The sequence below is a fragment of the Lepidochelys kempii genome, chromosome 15 (genome assembly GCF_965140265.1).
Source record: "Lepidochelys kempii isolate rLepKem1 chromosome 15, rLepKem1.hap2, whole genome shotgun sequence".
NCBI classification, from domain to species: domain Eukaryota; kingdom Metazoa; phylum Chordata; order Testudines; family Cheloniidae; genus Lepidochelys; species Lepidochelys kempii.
In genome coordinates, this window is record NC_133270.1 from 10,674,481 (window position 1) to 10,697,153 (window position 22,673).

At 49.1% G+C, this 22,673-nt stretch overlaps 1 non-coding gene and 1 pseudogene across 1 annotated transcript; one reads left to right on the forward strand and one right to left on the reverse strand.

The window, feature by feature from the left end:
• Window positions 1-3,439: 3,439 nt before the first annotated feature.
• Window positions 3,440-3,630, reverse strand: LOC140899032 (U2 spliceosomal RNA). Its single transcript, XR_012155198.1, has one exon. It is a non-coding gene; the product is annotated as a U2 spliceosomal RNA (small nuclear RNA).
• A 5,667-nt stretch (window positions 3,631-9,297) lies between these two features.
• LOC140899011 (U2 spliceosomal RNA) lies at window positions 9,298-9,472 on the forward strand (annotated as a pseudogene).
• The last annotated feature ends 13,201 nt before the right edge of the window (window positions 9,473-22,673 follow it).

The following is a 22,673-nucleotide window of genomic DNA, read 5'->3' on the forward strand; positions in this document are numbered from 1 at the left end:
TGCAAATTTTGCCACCTCGCTGTTTACCCCTTTTCCCAGATCATTTATGAATCTGTTGACTGGGTCCCAGTACAAGCCCCTCAGGGAAACCACTATTTACTTCTCTCCATTCTGGAAATGGACCATTTATTCCTACCCTTTGTTTCCTATCTTTTACTGGAGCGCCTGGGAATGCTTTCATGATCTAGCCATCCTTAACTTAATTTAAGATTACAAAAGGCTTGTAATTAATCACCCTGCCTCTGTTTACAATCAAACTCCCTGCCCAAAGGGCAGAAGTTGTTCGCAGCACAGAACTGATCACATTCTACATTGAAGCTCTGGCTCCTGAGTGCTGAGCACCCGCAGAGTCAGCACCTATGGTCCCTGGCTTGTCCGTTGTGTGCTTGCTGCTTGACGGAAGTATATAGTGTGGTCTGGTCGTTTGAGGGACCCTGTGCTGAGCCTGGAGACCTGCTAGGCAAGTTGAGAGCTTCTTAAGAAGGCTTTGATGGCCAAGCCCTTTGGTGGGTGCTAACTCTTAATCGGTGGGTGGGGCTCCTCAGGGAGAACAAGACTTTAAAAAGCCTGCTCCTAAGGGACCAGGGGAACTAGGGAACAGGAAAGTTTTGAGGGAGATTAGAGGGGAGTGGGCGGGGGGGGGGGGAGGGAGGGAGGGAGAGGAGAAGATAACATTAAAGAATGTTAATGAAGTTTAAGTAAATAAAACCCCCCTGATAAAAACAAAAACAAGAAGAAAGGAAAGAGCTGCAGGAGTAAAAAGAGAATGCAGGCAGAAGTCCAGCAACAGAGTGGGGGCTATCCAGTTTATTGCACTGAACGTAGGATGTATGATTACCTGGCCTACAGGCTGGCGGCAGACTGCTACAACATGGCACACCATGCAGTAAGTTGTTGGACCATCTCTTCCTGGCTGTAGCTCTGAGGGAGTTGAGTGGGATGGGGGATAGAATCCTTCAATGACTTTGACCGCCTTGTAGACAGGCTCACTAAAGACCTGTCTGCAGAAATTCCATCGGGGAAGAATGGAAATCAGGGGAACACAGCGAATTCTCACAGAGCCCCTGCGTCTAGATATAACTACAGCCAGGAAGCCGGGAGAAGAAACACCTGAGTCACCGCTATGATCCGACAGCAGATTCCAGGATTCAGAAGCAATAATGGTCAAACCGTCCTAAGGCTATGAGGGAGCTCCTCGGACGGGTCCTCATCCTACCGTGCCATCCCATCCGAGAGACTCTTCTCATACTCCATGGCTGTGTTTGACCGTGTAGTCCCGAGCGTTCAAGATGGTTTTCGCCCCTGCCCCAGCTCAGCCATGAAGTGGTGCTGGAAGAAGTTGACTTTACAGCACAGGAAATAGTGACAGACGCATGAAGACACACAGTAGAGCCCCAGGAAAGGACAGCATTTGGTACGACAACTCCTGAAAAATACAGATCGTGGTTTCCTGGTGCTAACTGCTGTGGCAAAGGTACCTCTCAACAAGGCAAACAGCTCCATAAGGCAGCTGGCGAAGAAGAGGCTGTCACTCCCTGGGAGGGCTAGTAACGAGCACAGGTAGGGAGGCACCAACATCCCTCGAAGGGGTGATGTGTCTGACGCTGCGGCGATCACTTGCGCATTCCATCTTTCGATGTGCCTGGATGCTACGGTGAGGAACCTTGTGGCGAGTGCTGTGCGTGACATCATGGGGAAGCGAATCGCCGTGGCCCCTTCCAGCCAAGAGGTCGCCTGGAAGCCGTATTTGGAAGAGACGGTGGAGTCTTTGCTCCACTTTGGACTCATGCCTGCAATGCAACACAACAGCTGGAAAAGCATATCGGCAGCTACTTGATGTGGTGTGAGGAACGTCGGGAGCTGGGAGTCCTGCTGCCACGGGTCAAGAACACCGAGCGCACCATCATCACTCCGAGAGCGAGAACCATGCTGGAGAGGACCCTGGAGGATGCCATCCGTGGGTAGTACATGGAAAACCGGAGATGGAAGAAGACGCTTTTCATCCAAGCAGAGTCGTAATTTGGGGGAACCAAGTTGATTTTATTTGGAATAGAGTCTACGTGGGGGCGTGGTGCTGGAACAGGTACTAGGCTTATAGCTACGATGCCGGGCAGAGGAGCCCGTCGACTGCACGCCCTGTGGGTCCCAACAGCCGGCTCTGCTCAGCCTGCAGAGCAGACTTCACGTTCCCCTCTCTAGGGTCGGCTGTGGAGCGATGGCGCCACCTGCTGGTTCGGATTTCAAAGCTTGGTAGCAAAATAAACAACCGCAAGGGCGGGGGAAGCAACTCTCTCACCGAGTGCCTGACAGAGGTAAATCGATCCCCACAAAAAGAGAGTGAATGGAAGAGTAACGAGGAGCACTTCACAGTGGGAAAGCCTGCCACAAGCACTAGATCATGTACGCTCATCACAAAGCTCCTGTGGATGAGCTTAATCTTAACGGGGGTGGGAGCCTGCAGCGTGAAGTGGCCTGTCCCAAGCCACAGCCTAAGAAGGAGACGGTAAGTATCATGAGTTAGAATTTTTATAGTAGGTTTGGAGGAAAAAAGAAAAAAAATCAGGACGGGGACCTCTGGGTACAGCAGGACACCTAGTGCCTTCACATGGTTTCACAAATCAAGATCCATGGAACACATGCTGGGTGGGGAGAAGAATACAACCAAGTCTAATTAATTCACACAGTTGTTTAATCCAGGTTCTAAAAAGTAAGTATCACTTCATCAGATGCATGGAGTGAAAAATACAGGAGGCAGGTATAAATATACAGCCCATGAAAAGATGGGAGTTGCCTTATCAAGTGTGGGGGTGGGGTGGGAGGGCGGTCAGTGCTAACGAGGCCAATTCAATCAGGGGTGGATGTGGCCCATTCCCAACAGTTGACAAGAAGGAGTGAGTATCAACAGAGGGAAAATTACATTTGAGTGACCCAGCCACTCCCAGGCTTTATTCAGGCCTAATGTGATGGTGTCAAGTTTGCAAATTAATTCCAGTTCTGCAGTTTCTCGTTGAAGTCTGTTTTTGAAGTTTCTGTCTTTGAAGAATGGCTGCTTTTAAGTCTGTTGAGTGTCCAGGGAGATTGAAGCGCTCTCCTACTGGTTTATGAGTGTTACAATTCTTGATGTCTGATTTGTGTCCATTTTATTCTTTTGCGTAGAGACAGTCCGGTTTGGCCTATGTACATGGAATCAAGTTCACGCAAGTTAAGAAGGTAGGTAGGATACATCTGGGGTCAGGCTTAAGGCACGTATCGGTTACAAGGCTCACGAGATACATACATAGTATGTAACCAGCATACATACATACACCCAGATTGGGGGGTGCGAGTTCTTAAAGCATCAGTGATATGCCACCCAGAGAATATAGTGAGAATCCAAGTCGGTATTGGGTGTACCAAATTCAACTACTTCTATTTTTTTAACCACAATAGTCTCCCCAAGGGGAGGTGCACCGTTCCTGGAGGTACTGCAATACCAGGTCGATGCGTGGAGTGGATGGAGCAAGCTCCTATTCCATCTCCCTGTTCCAAAAATCCATTTAATATATAGTCCTCAGATAGAGGACGTATCAGATATTAAACTGATAAGAACAGATACTACACTTGATCTTAGCCAAAAGGCCGAGAAGCGATAACGATACGCTGAAAAACGAGGCAGCCCTACCTCTGCCACAGCTTTCTATGTCACCACGAGGAGCTCCCAGACAGGGACCAAATGCCCTCAATGAGACTTTGACAACTAGGAAACTCTCAGTGACAATCGCTCCCCCTAAATGACTCCAATGTAATAATTCAAGCAAGAACTCAACACACAATTCTGCTCAAGGACCGAGAATTCTTTCAGTCTGGTTACTTGGGTTCATCTCGCTGCTTTCCCTGGCTGCTGCCGCATACTCCTAAATTGCATAAACCCACCCACTTCCTGTGACGTACTCAGTCACTGTTAACTCTTGCAGCAAAACAGATCAAAGCAAATGTGAGCAAGCGCTATCCGGCCGGCCGGGGTGGCCAAACTGCATGCGGCTCTTTTACAGTTCCAGTGCGGATCCTGGAGCTCCACATTTCCCCCTGCCCGTTCTCCACCTACCACAGACTGGGGACGGGGAGCTCAGGGCTTCTGCCCTGCGGCAGAGTGGTGGGGCTAGGGGCTTCTGCTAGAGGAGACTGGTGCTTGCCACGGATAGCTCAGTGGTTTGAGCATTGGCCTGCTAAACCCAGGGTTGTGAGTTCAATCCTTGAGGGGGCCATTTAGGGATCTGAGGCAAAAATTGGGGATTGGCCCTGCAGGGGGTTGGACTAGATGACCTCCTGAGGTCCCTTCCAACCCTGATCTTCTATGATTCTCTTTCGCTGCACAGAATGCTTAGGGCAGATTGCTTTTCTTGCAGCATTTTCCAGGCAGACTTCTCTCTCCGTGTTCACTTCGGTCTCCCCAAGGACCGCTCATTTATCTTGAGAAAACACAGAGGACGCACACAGTGACGACAAGCCACAGAGAGAATGGTAATCTTTAGACAGGCATGGAGAGAGTGAGGAAAATCTAGCCTATAGTCAAGCAAATATAATAACTAGCCTATAAATCTTATATGCACATAGTTTGAAATAACTTGCTCACCAAGTACTCAGGATAGTTTGATATAGATAGATCTAGATCTTCCTTCGCTTCTCTCAAAACCCTCTATTTATCCTTTCGTCAGCACTCTGATATTTACTGTGAAGTTTCCCAAAACTGATGGAGGGAAGCCAAAACAAATGCATCCTCCTCAAGATCCGCTCGACTCAAGTCCATAAGACGATCGCCTGCAAGCTCAGGCACGTGAAACGTGGATGGCTCATGAAGCAGAAAGCGGCGTGCGCACTAAAATACACTATTGTACGGCTCAGAAGAAAGAAAACACACGAACACTTAAGAAAACGAAGAAAAACAGGAACGAAGGCACTATGCGACTCAACGTGCTGGACCGTAAACCAAAGACGGCGCCCTTCCGGGTATTACCAGCCAAGGGGGACGCTACACATGACCTCGCTCCTAGGACGAGTCCCGCACGAGTATGAGCTTGGCAGGATTGCTTCCTGACGCTGCCGTCTCTGACCTCACATTTCCTCCCGATTTTTACTGGGGGTGAGGTTATTTATTTAAATGAGTTCTGAAGGCACGGTCAGAATTTTACCAGTTGCAGCTGGCCGACAAAACGCTGCCTTAGGAGACTGACAGCAGACTTACTTGTAGAAATACTAATTTTACAAGTGCAATTCCCCCTTCCCTCAGCCCTGGCCTCGCACCTGTCAATAATGAACAATTAGTAAAGGGTAAGGGTTTTTGTCTAGCCAGATGTGTATATTTGTCATATGTGAACGAAAATCTCCTCCTCTTTTTCCCTTATCTCCTTTATTTATCAACCGATTTTGATAAAATTTGAAATGGAGTCAGTTTTTTCTTTTTTAGAGGCCTCTCCTACTGCAAGGCCCTAAGCTGTTCCTTAGTTAGCTTATGCCTTAAACCGGCCCTGGCCCCTGTGCTCTACGGTAGCCCCAATGCTCTTTTCTGCTCTCCCATAACTCTCTCAAACAGACAATCAGGCTTGCCTAAGGTACTCGCTCTCTTGCAGCACCAGTCCAGTTCCTTGCTGACTCTTGTCTAACCACCGCCCATACACCCTATCCTGAGCTGATTCCATTCCCAACACTCCCGCTCAACTCAGGAAAACCAAGAATTAAGAGGTAAGCTGTGCAGGGAAATCCTGTTGAGGGTAGTTTTCTGGTGGTGGGGTGGGTGGCACTACTCATTCCAAAGCACGGAGTAATAGAGACAGATACCTAAATTAGATATAAAAATAGAGCTGGATAAATTTAAGAGTGGGATTGTCTTATGTGAGAACAAGGCTTCCAAAAGCCAACTCTCAAGTGACCAGAGGAACTAGCGAACAGGAGCAGCTAACATGAGTTTTGCGAGGGAGTTCTCCAGGTGAAGGAGGAACAACAACGTGACCCCCTAGGGTGTGTTTGGGGGGTGTGTGTGGGTGGGGGGGGGTGGTCACTGAAGTCTATAGTGCGCATTGGCGGCCAGTTCTAGGGGCCCGTAGTGCCTGGGCACCAGGAATATTCCTGGCCAGGGGTGACAGTAACTCTGCAGACTTACCTGTAAGGGGGCTGGGGCCAGTCCCGGCCCCCGGGAGGGGCGGGGCTGGGGGGGGTCAGCGTCCCCCAGCCCGCCCTTCAGGCCGCCTGAGCCACACCAGCCGGGGCGCCAGTGGCGGTTTAAAGGGCCGGGGGTTCCGGCCCAGTAGCAGCAGCCCCAGGCCCTCTTAAATGGCCGGCCCTGGCACGGCTGCTCCCTTTGCCCCCTCCCGCCCCCGTTGGCGGCTTGGCGGGGGGAGGGAAGGGGGAAGAAGGGTTCGTACCGGCAGAGGCGCCAACGGGGAAGGCGCAGGGACGTTAAAGCGCCGTTGCGGCAGCGCTTTAAGGACCGTCCCTTGCCGTGGCAGCGCTTTAACGTCGCCGCCCCTTCGCTCTTCTCTTCCCCCCTCACTGTCGGCGGCCCTGCCAGTGCTGGCCCTACCAGCAGGGCCGTGGACGGGGGAGGCAAAAGCAGCAAGCAGCGCTTTAATGTGGGCTGTGTGTGGGCGGGTACCGGCTCCCTTTCACCCCCGCCCGCCCGGGGACCGACTCCAGCGCTGTTTGAGGCTGGGTCTCTCCCTCCGCCCCGCCTTCCACCCCCGGGCACCCTTCGCCACCACCGGCAGCGGGGTGGCTTCCTGCCTGCTCGCTCCGCATGGCTGCCGGCCGCGGGCCGCGGCCCCTGGGCGGAGTGAGCAGGGTCTGTCCACACCCGCTCCTTCTGCCCCAAGCGCCCCTGGGGCCAATAGGAAGCTGCAGGGGCAGAGCCTGGGGGCAGCAGCGCGCGGAGGCCCCCCCGGCCCAGGAGCCCCAGGTAAGCACCACGCACCCCCCCCTCCTTTTGCCCCTCCCCCCACGTCCTGTGACGTGCTCCGTGACCGTTAAGTCTGGCAGCAAAACAGATCAGAGACCATGTGCGCAAGCGCTGTCTGGCGGGGGGAGGGGGGCAAACCACACGCGGCTCTTTTACGGGTACAGTCCGGCTCCTGGAGCTCCCCATCCCCCCGCCCGTTCTCCACCTTCCAGACGGGGGGAGCTCGGGCGCCTGCCCGGCGGGGGGGGGGGGGGGGGGGGGGCTCGCGGCTCCCGGCTGCTGCCTCTCCCCAAGAGTGAACCCTCCCGGAGCAGTCGCAGGACGTCCGAGCGCGGCCACGGCCAAGGACGGTCCTTAACGCGCTGCCCCTCCCTGGTGGCTGCTGCGGCAGGAACCCCCGGCCCTTTAAACCGCCACTGGCGCCCCGGCTGGTGTGGCTCAGGCGGGCTGAAGGGTGGGCTGGGGGACGCTGACCCCCCCAGCCCCGCCCCGCCCCTCCCGGGGGCCGGGACTGGCCCCAGCCCCCATACAGGTAAGTCTGCAGAGTTACTGTCACCCCTGGCCAGGAATATTCCTGGTGCCCAGGCACTACGGGCCCCTAGAACTGGCCGCCTATGCGCACTATAGACTTCAGTGACCACCCACCCCCCCCACCCACACACACCCAATCCCCAAAACAATACCAAGGGACCTAGATGTGAATAAGATTGCTGACCCTTTCATCCAGAAAGCGACAGTGATCCATTATGTCTTTAAACTGGGACGTTAGTGAAGAGCGCTTTAAAGTAATTGCAAAAAGAAAAGGAGTACTTGTGGCACCTTAGAGACTAACCAATTTATTTGAGCATGATGTAGTTCAAAACTATTTAATTCTTAAAGAGACACGTTCAGTAACTAGAATAGGATAGACGTGTGCAGTATAAATGCTGACAATTGCTTCCCCCCAAAACTGGCAGAGTGCCCCCTTCACCCTCTCTCCCCAAGCACATCCACCCCTCTTCCAAAGCAGCCACCAGTCAGTGCCTGTGCTACAGACAACAAACTCACCCCAAGGGTCATGTAGTCGCTCCTCCTTCACCTGGAGAACTCCCTCGCAGAGCTCTCCTGTTCTCTAGCTCCTCTGGTCGCTTAGGAGCAGGCTTTTTAGAGACTCGTTCTCCACGATTAGCCCCAGCCCCGAGTGAAGGGTTGGCAGGTCCTACAGGGATGGGGGGGATGAAAGCCTCGAGAACACGCTCTCAGCCTTGCATTGCAGTCCGCTAGGCTCAGCACAGGCTCCCTCAAACAACCCAGCACACCACACACACACACACACCACAAACTCACCCCATGGGCTGAAAGTTTCCTGTTCCCAAGCATCCCTCATCCCTTAGGAGCAGGCTTTTTAAAGACTCGTTCTCCCTGAGGAACCCCAAACCCTGCTAAGGGTTGATGGATGCTCAAGGGCTTGGCCATCACAGCCTCCTTAAGAAGCTCTCAACTTTCCTAACAGGCCACTAGGCTCAGCACAAGTTCCCTCAAACGAACAGACCACACTATATCCTTCATTGAAGCAGCAACCACACTACACCACACACACCTACACCACAGAGAAGAAACTCACCCCAAGGGTCATGGACCTGCTCCTCCTTCATCTGGTTACCTGCCTTGCAAAACTCACATTAGCTGCTCCTGTTCTCTAACTTCTCTCCTCCCTTAGGAGAGGGCTTTTCAAAGCCTTGTTCTCCCTGAATAGCCCCACCCCCTGGTTAGGGGTTGATGGGTGGTAAAGGGCTTGGGGATGAAAGCCTCCTTATGCAGCTCTCCACTTGCATAGCAGGCCCCATCCATGCCCTGACGAGGTGTGAACTGCCTCTCTGTCCTTGGAGAGTTTTTGCATGGGCTTGCTTTAAGCAAGGAGGATACATTTTCAGCCTCATAACTATATACATGAAATTATAACCATACTGTAACAATTACTATAATATCACTGGTTTCAGAGTAGCAGCTGTGTTAGTCTGTATTTGAAAAATTCCCACTGTGGGAAAGGGACTGCGAGGCTTTCCCCATTGGACCTTATGAACTGGAACCATAAACCCACTGAACATTAAATCCCACCAAATGAGGGTAGACCCATCCCCACCATCGTATCCACTCACTATACTCCGCACCTGAACGTAGCCGTCATGTGGATAACTTACCCCATATCTCGATGTCTGTACTCTGACCGGTTAAACTTTTACCCCTAGTCGGGGAGATTGCAGATTATTATGTGATCCTTGCTCCACCAGCTCCTAAATCGAATTTCGCACCCCTTGATAATCTGTACCTTATCCCCTGACAACCAGAAACTTCTATGCTTGAACTCTGTACCGTTTCTTATTTCAACATTATCTTAATAAAATTATTAAATCTGTTCTTATCAGTTTAATATCTGATACGTCCTCTATCTGAGGACTATATATTAAATGGATTTTTGGAACAGGGAGATGGAATAGGAGCTTGCTCCATCCACTCCACGCATCGACCTGGTATTGCAGTACCTCCAGGAACGGTGCACCTCCCCTTGGGGAGACTATTGTGGTTAAAAAAATAGAAGTAGTTGAATTTGGTACACCCAATACCGACTTGGATTCTCACTATATTCTCTGGGTGGCATATCACTGATGCTTTAAGAACTCGCACCCCCCCAATCTGGGTGTATGTATGTATGCTGGTTACATACTATGTATGTATCTCGTGAGCCTTGTAACCGATACGTGCCTTAAGCCTGACCCCAGATATATCCTACCTACCTTCTTAACTTGCGTGAACTTGATTCCATGTACATAGGCCAAACCAGACTGTCTCTACGCAAAAGAATAAAATGGACACAAATCAGACATCAAGAATTGTAACACTCATAAACCAGTAGGAGAGCGCTTCAATCTCCCTGGACACTCAACAGACTTAAAAGCAGCCATTCTTCAAAGACAGAAACTTCAAAAACAGACTTCAACGAGAAACTGCAGAACTGGAATTAATTTGCAAACTTGACACCATCACATTAGGCCTGAATAAAGCCTGGGAGTGGCTGGGTCACTCCAAAATGTAATTTTCCCTCTGTTGATACTCACTCCTTCTTGTCAACTGTTGGGAATGGGCCACATCCACCCCTGATTGAATTGGCCTCGTTAGCACTGACCGCCCTCCCACCCCACCCCCACACTTGATAAGGCAACTCCCATCTTTTCATGGGCTGTATATTTATACTTGCCTCCTGTATTTTTCACTCCATGCATCTGATGAAGTGATACTTACTTTTTAGAACCTGGATTAAACAACTGTGTGAATTAATTAGACTTGGTTGTATTCTTCTCCCCACCCAGCATGTGTTCCATGGATCTTGATTTGTGAGACCATGTGAAGGCACTAGGTGTCCTGCTGTACCCAGAGGTCCCCGTCCTGATTTTTTTTTCTCCTCCAAACCTACTATAAAAATTCTAACTCATGATACTTACCGTCTCCTTCTTAGGCTGTGGCTTGGGACAGGCCACTTCACGCTGCAGGCTCCCACCCCCGTTAAGATTAAGCTCATCCACAGGAGCTTTGTGATGAGCGTACATGATCTAGTGCTTGTGGCAGGCTTTCCCACTGTGAAGTGCTCCTTGTTACTCTTCCATTCACTCTCTCTCATCCCTTAGGAGCAGGCTTTTTAAAGACTCGTTCTCCCTGAGGAGCCCCAAACCCTGCTAAGGGTTGATGGATGCTCAAGGGCTTGGCCATCACAGCCTCCTTAAGAAGCTCTCAACTTTCCTAGCAGGCCACTAGGCTCAGCACAAGTTCCCTCAACAGACCACACTATATCCTTCATTGAAGCAGCAACCACACACACCACACCACAGAGAAGAATCTCACCCCAAGGGTCATGGACCTGCTCCTCCTTCATCTGGTTACCTGCCTTGCAAAACTCACATTAGCTGCTCCTGTTCTCTAACTTCTCTCCTCCCTTAGGAGAGGGCTTTTTAAAGCCTTGTTCTCCCTGAATAGTCCCACCCCCTGGTTAGGGGTTGATGGGCCGTAGAGGGCTTGAGGATGAAAGCCTCCTTATGCAGCTCTCCACTTGCATAGCAGGCCCCATCCATGCCCTGACAAGGTGTGAACTGCCTCTCTGTTCTTGGAGAGTTTTTGCATGGGCTTGCTTTAAGCAAGGAGGATACATTTTCAGCCTCATAACTATATACATGAAATTGTAACCATACTGTAACAATTACTATAATATCACTGGTTTCAGAGTAGCAGCCGTGTTAGTCTGTATTCGAAAAAATAAAAGGAGGACTTAGAGACTAACCAATTTATTTGAGCATAAGCTTTCGTGAGCTACAGCTCACTTCATCGGATGCAGTGAGCTGTAGCTCACGAAAGCTTATGCTCAAATAAATTGGTTAGTCTCTGAGGTGCCACAAGTTCTCCTTTTCTTATAACATCACTATAACAACTATGCTCAGTGCATGATGAGCCTTCTGAAGGCACCCAACATGACAAACTTTGCATTGCATACCACACAATCATTTTCTAAAGATGAACATGGTGTGTAGAGTGTTCCCCCGAGGTACAGAGCATCACACCTCCCCTCTTAGTTTACTGATCTCAAAGGTAGTTTGTTGTTATAGTTCTATTGGCAAAAAGCCATTAAGGCTATGAGGCAGCGTGCCTCAGTTTCCCCATTCACACACAGCAAACCAGGGGTTTTTTTTTATGTTTTCTCTGCTGTGATAAGGTTTAAACCTGTTTACAGGTATTAATTGAAAAGTAGCATTCTCAAAAAGTTTAACATCTGTGTTCAAATTCTTATCCCCAAAACTTAACATTAATACCAAAATTTTTATCACAGATGGGTGTTTACAAGTATCTTTTTGATACCACACCCCTCTGTTCAGTTAGTGTAGTTTGAGGTTAGTTTGTTCATTACCCAGGGTGTCCTTTGACTCTCTCCCATGTAATCAGTCACAGGCTTCTCTTTCCCTCCAGTGTTTCCCTTTGTGTGGGCTCTTAATTTAATCCTATTTCTGGCATTTTGATGTCTCAGACTCTGGCAAGATAAGGGTCCAGGGGAATCCTGCACACTGGCTGGCCCTTTGGGGAGTGGTCTCCCAACCCCAGGACTGTACATATGTAGGCAATCCAGCTCCCCTTTTGGGGTTACTCTGTGTTTCCCCCTCCCAGCACTGAGTCCTTCCCTGCCCCCTAGAGGGCTGTGATCATAGAATCATAGAATATCAGGGTTGGCAGGGATCTAGTCCAACATCCGGCTCAAAGCAGGACCAATCGCCAATTTTTGCCCCAGATCCCTAAATAGCCCCCCTGAAGGATTGAACTCACAACGCTGAGTTTAGCAGGCCAATGCTCAAACCACTGTGCTCTCTCTCCCCCCTGCGATCCCTGCTCTCTGGGCTAGCTGTGTTTACCCTTTGATCAGCTGAACCTCTTCCCAGCAGCTTTTCCATAACTGCTCCCCGTCTCTCAGCAGCCTGGGGAAACACCTCTCTCCTCCCCCCACCCCCCACCCCCCGTCAGCTGGGTCATTTGTGTTCTGGCCAAGGATCACCGGGAAATTTCCTGGTCTAAACTCCCCTGCTGTTACTGGAGCTGCATCCTGATGTAAAAAGACAGTTGGTTTCCAAAAACTTATCAGAAATAGCATCTTGAAAACTCGGGACCTGGATTGGGGTACCCTGCGCCACCCCTCTCTCTGTCCCTGAGAAGTCAGCTCCAGGAGGTCAGTTACAGAGGTCCTTCTCAAAACCTAGGTCACAGGCTGAGTGCCTGGGTGCAGGGATGCTGAGCCAGCCATCCCCCTAGTGTCCTTAGCATCCTGCCCCAAGTGACTAATGAGGACACACTCCTGTATCCCCACTATTCTTTCCCCAGTTTCCTCCTCTGGGCCCCCTCCTTCAGCTGCCAGCTAACAATGGGGACAGTTTCCTTAATGACTGAGGACACCTCTCCTGCCCCTGTGCCTGAGGGCATGTGGCCTTCTGCTGGAAAGGAGCTAGTCTCAGCCCCTCCCATACTTAGAAGCACCCTGCTTCCCTGTGTTACAGAAATCCTCACTCACCTCAGTGGTTTCTGAGATTCCCTGCTCCATATCTTAACATGCTCCACATCTGGTTCTGCAGTGGCTAACCTCACAGAACCGATATGCAAAAAGAAAAGGAGGACTTGTGGCACCTTAGAGACTAACCAATTTATTTGAGCATAAGCTTTCGTGAGCTACAACTGACTACATCGGATGAAGTGAGCTGTAGCTCACGAAAGCTTATGCTCAAATAAATTGGTTAGTCTCTAAGGTGCCACAAGTACTCCTTTTCTTTTTGCAAATACAGACTAACATGGCTGTTACTCTAGAACCAATATGATAAGTTTCAATTGCTTGGGGGGTTTCTGGGTTGAAAACAGCAGAACTAACATGAACTATTGTTTGCTTGCTTCCTCCTAGCACAGGGCATTTATTCCTCCAGCGATCAGTGGAATTACACTGATTGCACCTTCTGGTCTCTAGGCTCCCAGTTCCGTTCTCTCTTCCGAGGGACAAAATGGGATCCTCCCCTCCCACCAGTTTTAAACTCCTCTTTCTGGGGCCTGCCCTCAATAGACGCCTGATTCTGTTTGAAGGCATCAGCTGAAAAAAGCCATCTCAACCACAGACTTTCCATCTTTGTCCCACAGACACTGCTTCACATCAGCCTTAGGTATGCTTATATTGCACCACAAATACACACTACAGACAATCTCAACCCAGGGGTCATGTAGTTGTTCCTCCTTCACCTGGAGGACTGCCTCCCAAAAGTCAGGTTAGCTGCTCCTGTTCGCTAGCTCCTCTGGTTTCTTAGGAGCAGGCATTTTAAAGCCTTGTTCTCCCTGAGGAGCCCCACCTCCTGGTTAAGGGTTGATAGGTGCTAAATGGCTTGGCCATCAAAGCCTCCTTAAGAAGCTCTCAACTTTCCTAGCAGGCCTCTGGGCTCAGTTCAGGGTCCCTCAAAGGAACAGACCACACTATATACTTCCGTCAAGCAGCAAGCACACAACGGACAAGCTACGGACCATAGGTGCTGACTCTGCGGGTGCTCAGCACCCAGGAGCCAGAGCTTCAGTGTAGAATGTGATCAGTTCTGCGCTGGGAACAACTTCTGCCCTTTGGGCAGGGAGTTTGTTTGTAAGCAGAGGCAGGGTGATTAATTACAAGCCTTTTGTAATCTTAAATTAAGTTAAGGATGGCTAGATCATGAAAGCATTCCCAGGCTCTCCAGTAAAAGATAGGAAACAAAAGGTAGGAATAAATGGCCCATTTTCAGAATGGAGAGAAGTAAATAGTGGTGGTCCTGAGGGGCTTGTACTGGGACCTAGTCAACAGATTCATAAATGATCTGGAAAAAAGGGTGAACAGCGAGGTGGCAAAATTTGCAGATGATACAAGAAACTACTCAAGATAGTTAAGTCCCAGGCAGACTGCAAAGAGTGACAAAAGGATCTCACAAAGCTGGGTGACCTGGCAACAAAATGGCAGATGAAATTCAATGTTAAATGCAAAGTAATGCACCTGGCAAAATATAATCCCAACTATATATCCAAAATGATGGTGCCTAAATTAGCTGCTACCCCTCAAGAAAGATCTTGGAGTCATTTGCAGTACTCCGGAAGCACTGTGTTTCCAGCATACTGCAAATGTATAAGAAGCCTTCTCGCTGTGCCTCTATCATCCTGAACTCATTCTTCGGCTTCAGAATTATCTCCAGTCATCAATGGGACAGATGCAACTGAATAACGTAGCTGGGCTTAACATGCATCAAAACAATACCAAGGGACCTAGATGTAAATAAGATTGCTGACCCTTTCATCCAGAAAGCGACAGTGATCCATAATGTCTTTAACCTGGGACGTTAGTGAAGACCGCTTTTAAGTAATTGCAATGATTTTAATCTACTGTAATTCATAGTAGTGTAATTATGTAGTTCAAACAACTTAATTTTTAAAATAGTAAAGATAACAATGAGAGACAAAAAGAAAAGGAGTACTTGTGGCACCTTAGAGACTAACCAATTTATTAGAGCATAAGCTTTCGTGAGCTACAGCTCACTTCCTCAGATGCATATCGTGGAAACTGCAGCAGGCTTTATATATACACAGAGAATATGAAACAATACCTCCTCCCACCCCACTGTCCTGCTGGTAATAGCTTATCTAAAGTGATTTCCAGCACAAATCCAGGTTTTCTCACCCTCCACCCCCCCACACAAATTCACTCTCCTGCTGGTGATAGCCCATCCAAAGTGACAACTCTTTACACAATGTGCATGACAATCAAGCTGGGCTATTTCCTGCATAAATCCAGGTTCTCACATCTCCCCCACCCCCATACACACACAAATGAGAGACACATTCAGTAACTAGAATAGGATAGACATGTGCCGTATAAATGCTGACAATTGCTTCCCCCCAAAACTGGCAGAGTGCCCCCTTCACCCTCCCTCCCCAAGCGCGCGCACACACACACACACACACACACCTCCTCCAAAGCATCCACCACTCAGTGCCTGTACTACAGACAACAAACTCACCCCAAGTGTCATGTAGTCGCTCCTCCTTCACCTGGAGAACTCCCTCGCAGAGCTCTCCTGTTCCCTAGCTCCTCTGGTCGCTTAGGTGCAGGCTTTTTAGAGACTCATCCTCCACGATTAGCCCCAGCCCCAAGTGAAGGGTTGGCAGGTCCTACAGGGATGGGGGGGATGAAAGCCTCGAGAACATGCTCTCAGCCTTGCATTGCAGTCCGCTAGGCTCAGCAGAGGCTCCCTCAGACAAACCAAGCACACCACACACACACAGACCACAAACTCACCCCATGGGCTAAAAGTTTCTTGTTCCCAAGCGTCTCTCGTCCCTGAGGAGCAGGCTTTTTAAAGACTCGTTCTCCCTGAGGAGCCCCAAACCCTGATAAGGGTTGATGGATGCTCAAGGGCTTGGCCATCACAGCCTCCTTAAGAAGCTCTCAACTTTCCTAGCAAGCCACTAGGCTCAGCACAAGTTCCCTCAAATGAACAGACCACACTATATCCTTCATAGGAGCAGCAACCACACTACACCACACATACGTACACCACAGAGAAGAAACTCACCCCAAGGGTCATGGACCTGCTCCTCCTTCATCTGGTTACCTGCCTTGCAAAACTCACATTAGCTGCTCCTGTTCTCTAACTTCTCTCCTCCCTTAGGAGAGGGCTTTTCAAAGCCTTGTTCTCCCTGAATAGCCCCACCCCCTGGTTAGGGGTTGATGGGTGGTAAAGGGCTTGGGGATGAAAGCCTCCTTATGCAGCTCTCCACTTGCATAGCAGGCCCCATCCATGCCCTGACGAGGTGTGAACTGCCTCTCTGTCCTTGGAGAGTTTTTGCATGGGCTTGCTTTAAGCAAGGAGGATACATTTTCAGCCTCATAACTATAATACGAAATTGTAACCGTACTATAACAATGACTGTGACAATTTAATAATTTTATTAAGATGAAATTTATCACTATAACAACCATGCTCAGTGCATTATGAGCCTTCCAAAGGCACCCAACATGACAAACTTTGCATTGCATACTACACAATCGTTTTCTAAAGATGAACCTGGTGTGTAGGGTGCTCCCCCGAGGTACAGAGCATCACACCTCCCCTCTTAGTTTACTGATCTCAAAGGTAGTTTGTTGTTATAGTTCTCTTGGCATCCAGCCATTAAGGCTATGAGGCAGCGTGCCTCAGTTTCCCCATTCACACACAGCAAACCAGGGTTTGTTTTTTTTTTATGTTTTCTCTGCTGTGATAAGGTATAAACCTGTTTACAGGTATTAATTGAAAAGTAGCATTCTCAAAAAGTTTAATGTCTGTGTTGAAATTCTTATCCCCAAAACTTAACATTAATACCAATATTTTTATCTCAGATGGGTGTTTACAATATCTTTTTGAAACCACTCCCTTCTGTTCAGTTAGTGTAGTTTGAGGTTAGTTTGTTCATTACCCATGGTGTCCTTTGACTCTCCCATGTAATCAGTCACAGGCTTCTCTTTCCCTCCAGTGTGGGCTCTTAATTTAATCCTATTTCTGGCATTTTGATATCTCAGGCTCTGGCAAGATAAGGGTCCAGGGGGATCCTGCACATTGGCTGGCCCTTTGGGGAGCGGTCTCCCAACCCCAGGACTGTACAAATGTGGGCAATCCAGCTCCCCTTTCGGGGTTACCCTGTGTTTCCCCTTCCCTGCTTCCAATGGGCTGTGATCACAGAATATCAGGGTTGGAAGGGATCTAGGCCAACCCCCTGCTCAAAGCAGGACCAATCCCCAATTTTTGCCCCAGATCCCTAAATGGACTGAACTCACAATGCTGAGTATAGGAGGCCAATGCTCAAACCACTGCACTCTCCCTCCCCCCGCGATCCCCGCTCTCTGGGCTAGCTGTGTTTACCCTTTGACCAGCTGCACCTCTTCCCTGCAGCTTTCCCATAACTGCTCCCCATCTCTCAGCAGCCCGGGGAAACACCCCCCCTCTCTGTCAGCTGGGTCATTTGTGTTCTGGCCAAGGACCACCTGGAAATTTCCTGGTCTCAGCTCCCCTGCTGTGATGTAAAGGGACACAGTTACTTTCCAAAAACCTTATCAGAAATAGCATCTTGAAAACTTGGGACCTGGATTGGGGTACCGTCCTCCACCCCTCTCTCTGTCCCTAAGAAGTCAGCTGTGTGACTGCTCCCCTCCAGGAGGTCAGTTACACAGGTCCTTCTCGAAACCTGGGTCACAGGCTGAGTGCCTGGGTGCAGGGATGCTGAGCCAGCCATCCTCCTAGGGTCCTAAGCATCCTGCCCCAAGTGACTAATGAGGAGACACTCCTGTATCCCCACTATTCCTTCCGCAGTTTCCTCCTCTGGGCTCCCTCCTTCAGCTGCCAGCTAACAATGGGGACAGTTTCCTTAATGACTGAGGACACCTCTCCTGCCCCTGTGCCTGAGGGCATGTGGCCTTCTGCTGGAAAGGAGCTAGTCTCAGCCCCTCCCATACTTAGAAGCACCCTGCTTCCCTGTGTTACAGAAATCCTCACTCACCTCAGTGGTTTCTGAGGTTCCCTGCTCTTTCTCTGGGACACATCTCTCTGCTCCCTAGAGCCGGGTTTCTCTCTGGTTCAGCTGCAACCTGGACAGTTGTCTCCCTGGCAGGCATTACACCCCCATCCCTTCCTGATGTGGTGTTGCCTCCAGCTACAGTGTAGGAGTTGGTCTCAACCACCCTCCCACCTAGAAGCATGTGGCTTCCCCCAGCTGCAGAAGAAGCAAGGGGACTCTCTCCCATTCTCTCAGAAGTTCCTGAGACCTTCCCCTTCCCCTTGGGGGGTCCCAGCATAAAATTCCCTCCTGCTGCAGGCAAAGGCTTTAACCTGAGGTAGACAGAAAAAATCGTTACCCAGGAGCAGGCCCAATAGGAGGTGTTCCATTACCCGTCCAGTCAAAACACCTTCCAAACCACATGGATTTTAGCTAGTGGTATGAGGAATCTGCTTTTGTGCACCCCCAGAATCTCTGCTATTTGGCCAGGCAACATACTGGCCTTTGGGACCCCACACTGCTTAACCAGAGAGATCTGGGCCCCTGTATCCCTCTGCCCCAAGCATTACCTGCCATCAATTTGGACAGCCTTAACATGCTCCATATCTGGTTCTGCAGTGGCTAACCTCACAGAACCAATATGATTGGTTTCAATTGCTTGGGGGGTGGGGGGGTCTCTGTGCTGAGGACAGCAGAACTAATGAGCTATTGTTTGCTTGCTTCCTCCTAGCACAGGGCATTTATTCCTCCAGCAATCAGTGGAATTACACTGATCACACCTTTGGGCTCTTCTGCTTTTACAGGAGATTTGGGATAGGAGTTAGCAGTAGAGGAATGTTTTTAGGTCAGAGAATGTTTAGGCTCCCAGCCCCCTTCTCTCTTCCCAGGGACAAAATGGGATCCTCCCCTCCCACCAGCTTTAAACCCCTCTTTCTCTAGCCTGCCTTCAATAAGCGCTTGATTCTGTTTGAAGGCATCCGCTAAAAAAAGCCATCTCAACCACAGACTTTACATCTTTGTCCCATTGACGCTGCTTCACATCAGCCTTAGGTATGCTTATATTGCACCACAAACACACACTACAGACAAACTCACCCCAGGGGTCATGTAGTTGTTCCTCCTTCACCTGGAGAGCCCCCTCACAGAACTCAGGTTACAGCTCCTGTTTTCTAGCTCCTCTGGTTGCTTAGGAGCAGGCAAAGCCTTGTTCTCCCTGAGGAGCTCCACCCCCTGGTTAGGGCTTGATCCATCCATGCCTCAGCACAAGGTCCCTCAAACGAACAGACCACCCTATATACTTCAATCAAGCAGCAAGCACACCACAAACGCAAACACACACCAGCCACAGACAACAAGCTCACCCCAGGCTCCTCCTCCATGTGGAGAACTCACTGGCAAAACTCACATTAGCTGCTCCTGTTCCCTAGCTTCTCTGGGCACTGAGGAGCGGGCTTTTTAAAGCCTTGTTCTCCCTGAGTAGCCCCACCCTCGGGTTACCAACTTTCTACTTGCATAAAACCAAACAGCTAGATGGACTTTGGTCTGACCCAGTAGGCCATTCTTCTGGTCTTATGAAAAGTTATACTTGGAGTAGCTTGTGGAAAGTAAATGTAATGAGTGTAAATTGTCTCTTAGTAATCAAGAACTTAGTCCCTGAATAAATACAGTCTATTAAAGAAGTATTTTGGCTACTTACCTGTCTTGGCTTCTCACTGAAACTTTAACTCGTTTCTCCTGGTATTGCCAATGTCTGGTGATATGTTCTAAATAAATGTGCCTTGACCGCCTGATGAAATACCAGGAGAAATGAGCTACAGTGCCAATGAGACACAAAGAAGGGAAAGCAGCTGAAATTCTTCTCTAGTGGATCTTATTTACTCACAGACAACCTACTTTAAATTCCCAGTTACTGAGGGACACTGTATTTATTCTCTGCAAGTTGCCCCTAGTATAACTTCCTGTGAGTGATGTATCTGAATATTTGAATACTGATATTTAAATTGTACTGCTAAATATATTAACCCCAATTTGGGATATTGGCATGATTGTTGAACTCTTGGTGAGTTTTGAGGTTGGCGAGACTGTAGGAACCATGACAACAGCTCTGTGACCTTTGAGGATCCTCCACTCAGTGAGTCTGCAAGGAACCAGATCCGGTCAACGGGCCTAGTAATTTCCCTGGCACACACAGCTTATTTCCCCAGCCACCATCACAGATAACTAAGCTGGAATAAGACGTTTCCCCCCTCAGTCCCCAGAGTCTACACAAACAGCACCAAATGGCACCGTTTTCTGCTGATGTCACTGTGGCCTCATAGTCTTTTACCAAGGGAGGCTTTGAGATTCCACTTATAGTTCAAGGAGAAGCTACAGCTAGGGGAGGGAACATTGCTTTTGTGGAGACAAATGGATAATTTGTTACACAGGCAGGAAAGAAGCTGGTGAGAAACGAATGGGACATGGGTGGAAGGGTCCCTCCGAGTGGAAATTTGCTTTTCAAGTAGTTGGTGCAGGTTTTTTTGTCTAGGAAAAACTATTTGCTGGCTCAGACTACTCTATCTAAGACCAGGGGGCTATTCTTCCAATAATAAGGCTTAGTACAACTGTAAATGCTTTAAATTTTCAAAGTGCCTTAGGTCCTAATTATCTCACACAACATGCCTGCAAGGTATTATCCCCATTTTATTACTAGGTGTATATTGTGCCATCCTTGTATACAGTGTATTTTTTCTTTCTGAAGAGCTGGAGCCAGATTCTGATTTCTGTGACACCAGTGTAAATGAGGAGTGACTCCACTGACAACAATGGGGTTACACCAGCATAAACCTTGTGAGAGCATCAGAACCACAGCCCCTGCTCTGAGACGCTTTTGCTCTATAGCACAGAGAGAGAACTGACTTGTTCAAGGCCAAACAGCTAGTCAGTGGCAGAGCCTGGAATAGAACTCACAAATCCATGGGTCTTAGCTCCACGGCAGGCTGGTAATTTTAGTCATTTCTGAGTTGCTGCAGTCCAGATTCCTACACTGAAACTCAGTGTTTAAAAAATGTCAGCACAGTAGACTCCACCCACAGACAAAGGGTCTCCTGCTACTGCATACACGTTGAGGCAAAGCAGAGATTTATGATTTATAGGAAGTGGCTGGCGAGAGGCAGAATTTTTTTTTTTTTTGCAAAGTGGGGGAGGGGGCAGTTGATCCTGGCTCAGCACTTAATTATAATTACTTCTATTAAAACCAGTGTCAGATGGATGCCAGTGCGATAGAGGAGCAGCTGCTCTCCGAACTCATATTGGTTTGTTGCATTCTGGCTCGTTAAGTGATTCAGCCAAGCAGAGAGCAGTTTAGGCAGGAGACTAGAGGGTCGAGGGTGCTGTTTTCATTTAGCACATGCTTGGGGTCTAGTTATGCAGCTGGAAATTCTGGTCAGCCACCCCAACACCAGAGTGCTGGGCTAAGAGTCCATGAGGTGACAGGAGGACTGGTTTTGTGAGGAGCCCTTTATTAACACCATTGTATGTTTAAGGGCTCAGCTACAACAGAAAAGTGACTCAATTTAAAGGTGTGATTTTCAAACCTGTGCAAAAGTGGGAATGGCTGTTGCAGTTCAGTTTAAATTGATGAGGAAGAGGTTTAAGATCAACGGAAATAAAATGGTCTTAAATCCCAGTAAGTCTCCACACAGGGTGATTGTGGTTTAAAAAAAGAATTTTTAAGATAAAGTTGGTGCAACTTTCTCATGTAGACAAGGCCTAAAGCCCATTTCCGACCAAAGGGTTTCACTGTTTGCGACATGACATGTCTGAAACAGCCAGTGCCCTGCAGAAGGAAGAGACCCTTTTGCCCAAACAAACAGGGACAAGGTTCTAATCTTACAAAAAAAGCAAGGGGTCTTTCACAGCTGCACAGGGGATGTAGCATCTCCCTCCTTCATGGCTCACGCTAAAGACACATAGTGAAGTGCTTGGTATTCCACTCATCGTCCCTGCAGGATTTTTCAAGCCTGAAGCTCAGTCCAATAGATCAGCCCATCTGGATTTAAAAATGTGTTTGGTCCCATTCATAGAAGGTTGGTTACAAAATGCTCATCCATGGCAAACACGAGCTTCTGGTGTGTCATCTGGGCTCAATCCATGGAAATCACTAGGCACTTAAGACCCACCCGGGAGGGGGCTGGTGACTGCAAGGGAAAGAGAGGGAGAGAGGCCTTGTATAGAGTTCTCTGAGGCCTGTGCCCACCTCTGAAGTTTTGTCAATGGGCCCTAGAGGGAGCTGAGAGTCTTCTCCAAAGCTGGAGTGTAAGCCAAACTCCTGCAGGGAAAGGCGAAAACAGGGAGGATCTGGAAATTAAATACAAATGTGGCTGCCTCCACGATCAGGTTTTGTCTCCATGTAAATACCAAGCTGCTCCACGCAGGACAGCGCAGGGGGACTGAAGAGTAAATTCTCACCAAGTCCAAGGTTATTTGGTTCTTGTAGATCCTCTACGTGTTTCTGCAAAATATTCAGAGGCTGGGGCCTGTTCTTAATTCTCAGCCTCAAGCTGATCTTGTATATGTTGCACCTGTGCGTGTTGTGTCTCTAAGTGCCTGGAGCCGGTTGTTACTGGGATTAGATGGGGGTGAGAGAATGTTTGCCAAACGTCGCGTTAGAAATCTCAGT